Raw genomic sequence first — 10,354 nt, 5'->3', positions numbered from 1 at the left:
TTTTCAAAGTCTCAATCTAGGTGAGTTAAAACCAACTTCTATATCTCTTTTACTTGCCGATAGATCTGTAAAAGTGCCTAGAGAAATAATTGAAGACGTGTTAGTACAAGTCGATAAATTCATTTATCCTGTGGATTTTATTGTCTTGGACACAGAACCTGTTGAAGCATGTAATTCATTTCCTGTTATTTTAGGACGTCCGTTTCTTGCAACCTCTAACGCATTGATTAATTGTAGGAATGGACTGATGAAGCTATCATTTGGAAACATGACATTGGAAATGAATATTTTCAACATTTGCAAGCAACCTGGAGATGATAATGATTTACAAGAAGTAGATCATATTGAGGAATTAGTTTATGATCAACTTGAATCTACTTTAAGTAAAAATGAATTGGATGAAACTGAAGATTTGCAAATGATTTATTCTGAGGAAGAAATCATGGATGAAACACGCACAGAAAATATTGATGCGAATCTTTTGTCAACAGTGACAACAGATTCGACATCTGGCATCACACCAATCGATGATTACTTTCCTAACGAATCCTTACTTTCTCTTAGTTCAATGCCTTGGTATGATAAAAATATTAATTTTCTTGCTTTAGGAGATTTGCCAGCTGATTGGAGTACCCAAGACAAAGAAAAGTTTTTGAACGAAGTGAAGAGCTTTTATTGTGATGACCCTAACTTATTCAAATATTGTCCTGATCAAATATTTCAAAGATTCATTCCCGACAATGAGGTAAGTAGTGTCATTAAACTTTGTCATTCTGAAGCATGTGGAAGTTATTTCTCGTCAAAAAAGACTGCTGCAAAAATCTTTCAAAATGGATTTTACTGGCCCACCATGTTCAAGGACACACATGCATTCTGGAAAACTTGTGAAAATTGTCAAAAAATTGACACTGGTCAAAAAGTTTTGTTTTATGATTCTCAACTCTATGCACTCCCTAAAGAGCTAAGATTAAGATGGATCAATCCTTATGGGGCTTGTGATATTGAGAATTCAATGAATGACAATGATTTTAAGGAAAATAGACATCGTTTGAAAGCTTACTTTGATAATTTTCCTAATGAAAATGAATCAACTGGTTTGAATGATCTTGTAGATAAAGGTTGATTATTTTGTTTTTCTCACATTGTTTTTGTGTTTCTTTTTGAGTGATTTTTGCTAGTTTCTCTCACCCCGGTCAAATGGCGGATAACGGTACTCCGTGACTTTAGTCGGTTCTTTCAGTTTCCCATAATTACTGATATTTGTGTATATGTTTGTGCAATTCTTTGAATCTCTCTTCCAATTCTCATTTGAAAATGGACACTAATCTTGAAAAATTGAAAAAGTATTTTCCCGCTCTACCTCAGAATGCGATTACAAAAATTTACCGTGCTAGATGTGCAAGATTGAGATTATTAATGAATCATAGAATTCCTGAAGATATTCGTTGGTTGATTGAAGCAAAGGTCCGATTATCAGGTGAGTCCTCTAACTTCTTCATTTCACACATGCCTGGAACAGGTAAAAGCACTTTTGCAAAGAAGTGTCGTGCAAAACGACTGGATGTCTGTCATCGATGTGTTAGATGGACTTGTAATACACAATGTCGTTCTTTAGGAATGGTATCTATAAACCGTGAAGATAAAATACAATTCATTAAGGATGGCCTGAGTAAGGAGTCTTTAGATAATCTTCTATTGACTCTTGAGACGCATCCTAGTGGAGATGTGCATCGTGCAATTCATGATTTATGGCCACTATTTCATAAAGAACATGATCGACTTAGTCTTGGGAATCTGACTAAAAAAGACCCTGTTTGCCAGTTTTTAAGAAAACTGGATGGGAAGCCTATTCCCGACCCATAGAGGGCGTTTAAGCCGTTCTTGGACGTAAAACCAAGGGAAGATGTGAGCCACAATCACAACTACCTGTACATACGCATGCTTTTTCAAAAAGTAAATAAATAAATAAATAAAAAGAGAGAGAGAGAGTGTGAGACTCCAGCTGGCCTACATATAGATGTTATGATTGCCTTTCTACTTTCTCATCTATAAAACCCTCTTTTCCTTCCTTTCATTTCTACTCAACCCATACATTCAACAAATACAGAAGTGTGTAGAAATGGCAAGTTCCTCAAGTCATCAAATAAGAAATATTTGTGTTTTCGGTGGATCTAGTCTTGGGAAAGAAAAGGAGTTTTTAGAATCAGCAAATCATCTTGGTCAGGTGCTAGCTGAGAGAAAGATTCATTTAGTGTATGGGGGAGGCAGTCTTGGGTTAATGGGAGGTGTGTCAATAGCTGCATTTTTAGGAGGTAGTCAAGTTTTAGGAGTCGTCCCTGAAGCTTTGGCACAAGGGGACATCATTGGAAAAACAATTGGAGAGGAACTTCAGGTCTCCACAATGTCGGCTCGAATGAATGCAATGTTTAACCATGGTGATGCCTTCATTACTTTACCAGGTGGTCTAGGCACATTGGAAGAGATCTTTCATATTTCCTCTTGGGCTCAATTGCATATTCACCATAAACACATAGGTTTGTTAAATGTTAATGGTTATTATGATAAGTTGTTGTCTTTTCTTGATTATGCAGTGGAACAAGAATTTTTAACATCTTCTGCACGACAAATCATAATCTCTGCTACTACTGCTGAACAATTGATTGACCAACTACAATCTTTCATTCCTGTGATTGATCCTTCCATGAGTCGCATAAATTGGTCATCTAAGGAAAGCCGTAAAAAGCTTAGATTGGATTTGAGCCTTCATTTGTGAATTTTTGTGTCTTTTGGTTTTATTATTATGTTTTGTTATTTCTTATTTTTGTTATAGTGTGTTTCAGGTTTTGTCAGTGTTCGTTATTTCAGGTGATATCTTTTATACTCTATCTTTCTACCTTAGAACATTGAGGACAATGTCTCATTTTGGTTGGGGGGAGAGGGTAGTAGTTGATAAAAAAAAAAATTGTTTTTCATTTCATAAAGCATGTGCATAATTGTTGTTACTAGGATGGCCGAGTAAAGGAGTTCTTTTGTTAAAGTAACTCTTGAGACGCATCTTAGTAACCATTCTTAACAAGGTCTATTATAATACTTCCTGAAATATTCAGGTTTACAAACTCTCGTATTGTTACCACTTAATTCTGCTCATATACTTATTTAACATGTATTTTTAAACCTTAATTTACACACACACACTTTAACATATGATTGTGGGTTGCATATTGGATTATTACATTATTTATGTTCTTTTGTTAAAGGTAACAACTAAGGGAAAGGGATTGTATATAATTAAAAAAAAAAAACATGAAAAAAAAAAGAAAAAAAAGAAAAAAAAATGATGATAATAAAAATGTAGATAAGTTTGATTTCGTAGCCTCCCTAACCTAAGCAATTAAGCCCGAAGGGGTGTTTTAACACCTAATACCCTAAAGTCAACTGACTTGGGAGCTATTGGCCCAACGCTTGTTACATGGGTTGAGGAGAAAAACTTAAGGGAATCAAACATTGCACTATCTACATATCAGTATCTGCGACCCGAGTTACTAAGCTCGTAGGGGTGTCTTAACACCTAATGCCCTAAGACCAACTGGTCTGGGAGTCATTAGTTGAAAGCTCGTTACATGGGTTAAAGATGCATGATGTTTTTAAATTATATGTATATAGATTTTTAAAAAAAAAAGAAAAAAAAAAGACAAAAATAGTAATCCCAACCCAAGGAAGTTAACCTTAAACATTAGAACAAAAATTTTGTTTTCTTCCAAGAAAAGCCCCATAATTATGTGTTGATATATTGAGCACAAAAGAAAGGTTTATTAATATCTTGTTAAGAGGTATTGGGCAGATATATAAATTTAATGAGAGTTTGTTTATCTGGATAGATTAATGGAAGTTAAATGATGAATACCTTGCTTTGTGAAATTTGGAAATTTGTTTTCTATTTTAACGCTTTGATTATTAGGGACTAGTAATAAGCTGGTTGGGGGGTGTGATTAGTACTTAAAAGTGCATTTTTATCATGGTTTTATATCATCATTTTGCACTTGAAATATCAATAACTCCTTAACTAAAATATATTTTATAATAATGTATCTAATAATATAAGATACCTATAATTTATGGTAAATGTCTATTTTTAATGCAGGCCTATCACATAAATGAAAGGATTGATTGATGACTTGGAGAACTTAAATTGCAAGGATAAAGAGATGGCTAAACTTAGAAAAGAGATGTCGGTGCAATCCAAACCGGAATACTGTTCGGTAATTGGGTCATATCTAGAGCTATATATCTCAGATTTAGGTCCAATTTATATGGATGGAAAGGTAAGACATAGGCCTACAACTTTCATATGGAGCCCAAGATCTAAAAAGGCCATTATTAAGTCCAAATTGTAGCAACAACAAAGAAGCCGAATCTGTCTTCCAGCCCGAGCATTGTTCGGTATTTTGGCCATATCTGGAGTTCTAGAAGTCCAAATGAGCTGAATTGTTTACACAAGAAAGCTGAGACAATTGCCTACAACTTTCATGTTTGCAACTGGCTCTAATTTTGACGTTATCAATGACCAATTGCCTACAACTTTCATGTTTGCAACTGGCTCCAGTTTTGACGTTATCAATGACGTTTTGGGCAGACAAGAGAAGATAAGGATTGTCACCAAGTCAAAAGTTGGCCACCCACTTATCAATTAGTCATCAAATCAATAGTTTCCAATTTTGGCCTATAAAAGGAGGCATTTGCCATGCATTTAGGCATCTTGGTTTCCAGATTAAGATCATGCTCTTCCTTTCTCTCTTTGTATTTTTTGTAATGTTTATGCTTTGCTTTGATTAATATTAAGTTTATGCTTTTCATTTCCTTTCCTTTACTTAGTTAACTTTTATGTTCTTATTTTGTTTATCTATTTTGCTTTCTTTCATTATGTCTAGCTAAGTTAGTTATGTCAAGGTGAAAAGGTTACACTAATGGTGTAAGAATAAGTATAATGTAAACTTAATATGGACTTTAATGTTTGATACTAACATGTTTTGTATTTGTTATCTTGTTCACTCTTTAATACTTTGCTTGTTAAATGATTAATCTTGATTTATGTTGTATAACACTTGGTACAACAAATGCTTGGCACTTTCATAGCCCATAATGTATGGTATAACCGACACCTGAGCTATGAAAGGAACTTGATTTTTTGTTAACATAAGTTATAATCATGAATGCTTGACGAGATTTACAAGTATTAGCATTAATTGAATAAGATGACTAATGTAATCATGTTAACAATATATAATCTGATTGGAACCTCCTTTGTGTATGGTTTCCAATTCAATAATAAGAGTTTATACTATATTTGTTTGATATACCATTAGTGGAACCTCTAACCTTGACATTTGTTATTATTATTGTTTAATCCTTACATTAATTTTCCATCTTCAAGTTCTCATCATCTTCTTCTTCTTCTCTTTCTTTATTACTACTACTACTACTACTGCTATTATTATTATTATTATTATTATTACTACTACTACTATTATTGTTGTTATTATTGTTGTTTATAATTGTTGTCTATAATTTGTACAATTAACCTCTCTGTGGTTCGACCCCGGTCTTGCCGGGTTATTTATTACTTCGACACTCCTGCACTTGGGAGAAGACATCAATCTTTTAGTCGTGTCACGTATCAAGAAAGATTCTGCAAATCATGAAACAATGCATAATTAGTCTATAATCATGCTAATTTTTCTGTCATTCAATTTGTAATTACACCTGATTCTATACTTAATAACTATGGTTGTAACAGTAGCATAAATTTAGCACAGACTTTTAAGCATTCCTTACATAGACTCTGCTATTGTAAATATAAGGCACTGCTGCCATCTACTGTAAATTCAAGCCTTGAAGTATTGTCTGCAGATTTTATAAGGCCTACGTTAAACCCAAACATATATTGGCCCTAAATTGAGAGAAGGGAGACTATCTATTTGCAAACAACACAACAAGAACATTATGGTTCTTAATGGCATTTCATTTCTAAATGGATGGCCATATATGCAATTAAAAGCATTGCAAAACACAAAATCCTCTAACCAAGTATCTGTATAAAAAGAACTACATTTGTTACCTGCACCATGTTGCGGGTAGGATAAAAAAATTCTTCAGCATAAAAAAATAAACATGCATTTCTACACTATATATATATTATCATCATTTCAAAATCTCATGCATTAAACAATATATTTGTTTAATATTGAGATAATAATATATTAAATGATATATTTTTAAAACATCCATGCTAGACTAAAATAACTTGTCAAATTCATGGCCCGATAGTGAAAGTGTGATGCATAAAACTCATTCTTATTCAACAAAATATTAAAGGATAAAACTAAAAAAAAAACTTCTATTTTTAAAAAAAGACAAAAAATAAAGTCCAAATCAATCTGGATTAACCTCCTAAACTCAATCGTGGATATGGGACATGAAAATGAGATAATACCATGAAAAATATATTTAAAAACATTACAACGTTCAATTCCTTACCAATCAAATATTGAAGGATAATTTAAAATAAAAAGATAAAAAAGGATCTTATTCAACATATATTAGTCTGTCAAACCCACGATTCAAGTTATAAAATTAAGATAAGCTTATAAAAAGCAAAAAGAAAAAATTGAAGCCTAATTCTTAACCGACTTAATATCAAAAGATGAATTAAAAAAATAAATTAAATAACAAAAAGTACAAAGAAAAAATCCCAAGTCAACTAGGACTAATATGTTAAATTTACAACTAAGATGACCTTATAGAAAACAAATAAAAAAAATTACAAAATCTAATTCTCAACCAACTTAATATTAAAATATAAAAAAAAACAAAAAACAACAACAAACCCTATAACTTGAATAATAATATTAAAATAATTTTATAAAAAATAAATAAATAAAAAATTAATTAAATAATATTGATGAAGACTGTGTTTGTAGGTTAATGGCTATTATGTGCCACTAAAGTACAATGATTATTCTCACACTTGCACATGTCTTACACAAAGTCACTTTTTTCCATTTCATCCAATTTAGTTCCTTAACACTTATTTTAGATTCGCATTTATTCTAAATCAATAAAATTAAATTTTATTTATCAAATCATGAGCATTAATTTTTTTTTCCAGCATCACGAAAACCCTACATGAAGCCAATTAATGCAAACTATGAAGTCTAATTATAAATGAATTCAATTTAAAAGAATAAAATTAAAGAGGAAAAAACTTGAGTGAAAAAAATTTATTACGACATTACAATCCAAAGTAAGTAATTTTGTGCCTGTTTTTAGTGAATCCCAAATTAATGATCAAACATTATATGGCTGCATAATAGTTCTTCCCATTTGTTAGAAAAGGTACATATGCTTGCAAAGTTAGCCCAAACCTGGGCATTTAAAGCCGTAATGTCTAACCAAATCAGAGTAAAGTATGACTGGTAATAACTTTGTCAGTTTAGTTGCACTAACGAGTTCTATCAATCAGTAATGGTTGTATTCACGACAATAGAAAACCAGAGGAAGCTTCGGATTGTTTTGGATGAAAAGAATCTATCATGAAACAAAAATGGAATTGCAATGTAGGTTCTAGATACTTGCAAGTCATCACTAAGGTAATATAATGTAACTTTAGGCATGGTGATCATCTAGAGCAAAGACTGCCCCCGGCTACTTTTAAGCCCCCCAAAATGTAGCAGGGCACCTGGTTGTATCGAGAACTAATTAGAAATGAATAAATTAGGTTCATTCTATAGCTCATACTTGATCTCAACACAGCAGTCAACTCAGACTTTGGGAGAGCTACAAAATGAAAGACCGAAGACATTACAATATAAGAGGGGGATTGCTTTTGTCAAGGGAAGATAGTAGTTACATGCTATGCTGTCTAAGAACACGTACCTAACAACATTCATTCAGCTGTTTTACTCTTTATTCCCAAGTGGTACGAAATCTTTGGGTGGCCATATCTAGAAACAAAATGAGCACAGACAAAAACAAGAAATTTAGAGTACGAAGGATGAGCTTTTCTGAAAAATAATTGTCCAGCAGTTGTGAAAGGAGCAAAACGGATTATAGAGAAGGTGAATGATAATGCGTATAAGGTAGATCTTCCTGGTGATTACAATGTATCAGCTACTTTTAATGTGAAAGACTTGACTCCATACTTGGATGATGACGACGATTATGATTTGAGGACAAATCATTATCAACCCGGGGCTGATGATGTGCATCATGGGAATGATAATCCATCTCGTAAAGGTAAATCAAATATGCAAGAGGATTCAGATGGTCCAATGACAAGAGCGAGAGCGAAACAACTACAAAGGACCTTGACGAGTCAGATTGGAATGATTGAAGCTGCGTCGGAGTTAAAATTTGGCAATCAGTTTCAAATTGGTTCAAGGGTGCTTATTTGCCTACAATTGGAGCTTAAAGATGGGAAGAGCCCTTAATGGTTCTTTTGATGCTGGACTACTTGAATTTGGGTTGATAATGCAAATAAGTTAAGAAATTGATGCTGTTTACGTCAGAACAGTAGATAAATTTGAACCCGAATTTGAAGTCATCCATTGCATGTGAAAACAAGACTAATCTAGGTGGATTTCAAGTTCAGAACGTGATCTTTCCAGATTGTCCAACCATGATTGCATTGGACTTTTGTGCAAGAAGTTATAGCCATTTTAAATTCGGTCTGTTTATGTTTCAATTAAAGTCAGAAAATGTGTGCTAGTGTAATTTGTCTGGTTACTTTGTCAAAGTCCAAGTTTTGGGCTTGATTTCTGTCATGTTGAATTTTCCTAAGTGTGGAGGGATGTTCCATTATAAATATGGCATCAGAATATGTAATAAACAACTTTTGGCCAATATTTGAACTTAATTCCGAGAATTAAGAGTTATTCTTCCAAATTGATTTGTGAAGAACCCTACCTGACTTATCACTCTTCAATCACAAAGAGTGTGGCGTCAAAATCCTAGATTGATCTTTGTGGCGTCCAGATCGACTTATCAAAGTATCACTCTAGTTTATCCTCCATTTTTATTTACCTTAAAAATACTATAATCTAGCCTAAACACCAGAAGAAAGACAATACAACCAGACCCATCCTTCATCCATTTTCGTCAGATTCATTGTTGCCGATTTTTGAATCATTCACGGCACAACATCTGGTATCAGAGCATCAGTTGCGATCTAAGGCAAGAGCTAGAAACAGAAGAAAGGCTTGCTGGAATTGCAATTGATAAACTTAGTTATGGCTGGAGATAAAGAAGATTTGCCAAGAGGGTTAAGTTTAGAACAGGCACAGGTTATGGGCTTACAACGATCTCATGCTGAGATTCGGGATGAAATGACTGGAATTCGTGAACAGTTGCATACCCTTATGCAAATGATGCAAAGAAATAATTTGCAACCCCAGCAGAGGCAAGCACTTAGGGTGCCACGAAATGATTTTGTAGAAGCTGATGGAGATCCAAATGGGGATGATGAGGCCGACAACAGGGGCAGACCAAGAAGACAGAATAATAATCCTCCTAGTGGTCTCAAACTTAAGATTCCATCGTTTCGAGGAAGTAGTTCACCTGAGGAATACTTGGAATGGATTCAGAAGGTTGAAAAGGTGTTTGAATGGTATTAATATTCTGAAGAAAGGAAGTGCAAGGTGGCAGCACTTGAGCTTACAGAAAGGAAGTGCAAGAGGAGATTAGAACGTGGGCAACTATGAAAAGAGTGATGAAGAAGAGATTTGTTCCTGATTACTATAAACAAGAGCTATACATCAGACTTCAGACTTTGCGACAAGTATCTTTAAGCGTGGAAGATATCAGACTTCAGACTTTGCGACAAGGATCTTTAAGCGTGGAAGAGTATGTGAAAGAGTTTGAGTTGCTACAGATTCGATGTGAATTGATGGAACCCCAAGAACAAACAATAGCTAGATTTCTTGGAGGGTTGAGGAAGGATATAGCTAATGTGGTTGAATTGCAACCGTACATCTTCCTTGAGGATGTTATAAAGCTTGCAAGTCGTGTAGAGAGGCAGCAGAAAGGAGGAGGTGTCCGAACTAGTGTAACTACGTCAAGTACGACAAGGGACAGATCTACGCCTACTCGAACATGGAGCACACCTAAACGAGATGAGAACGTGGAGGTCAGCAAGGGGAATACCAGTTCTGATTCTTTAAAGGGAAAGGAGAAGGTGACAGAACCTCCATATCCAAGGAGGTCACGAGACATCAAGTGCTTCAAGTGCTGAGGACATGGGCACATTGCTTCAGAATGTCCAAATAAAAGGGTAATGATATTGCATGGGGATCATGGAGAG

At 34.1% G+C, this 10,354-nt stretch overlaps 1 long non-coding RNA gene across 1 annotated transcript; it reads right to left on the bottom strand.

Annotated features, from left to right (window-relative positions):
• Positions 1–7,370: 7,370 nt before the first annotated feature.
• Positions 7,371–8,036, bottom strand: LOC105119366 (uncharacterized). The gene is made up of 2 exons (XR_841126.1): positions 7,933–8,036; positions 7,371–7,833 (listed from the first exon to the last, which is right to left on the bottom strand). It is a non-coding gene; the product is annotated as an uncharacterized LOC105119366 (long non-coding RNA).
• Positions 8,037–10,354: the final 2,318 nt, after the last annotated feature.

This window comes from Populus euphratica, unplaced genomic scaffold (genome assembly GCF_000495115.2).
Source record: "Populus euphratica unplaced genomic scaffold, PopEup_1.0 scaffold2775.1, whole genome shotgun sequence".
NCBI classification, from domain to species: Eukaryota; Viridiplantae; Streptophyta; class Magnoliopsida; order Malpighiales; family Salicaceae; genus Populus; species Populus euphratica.
This window is presented reverse-complemented; position numbering and strand designations above follow the sequence as displayed.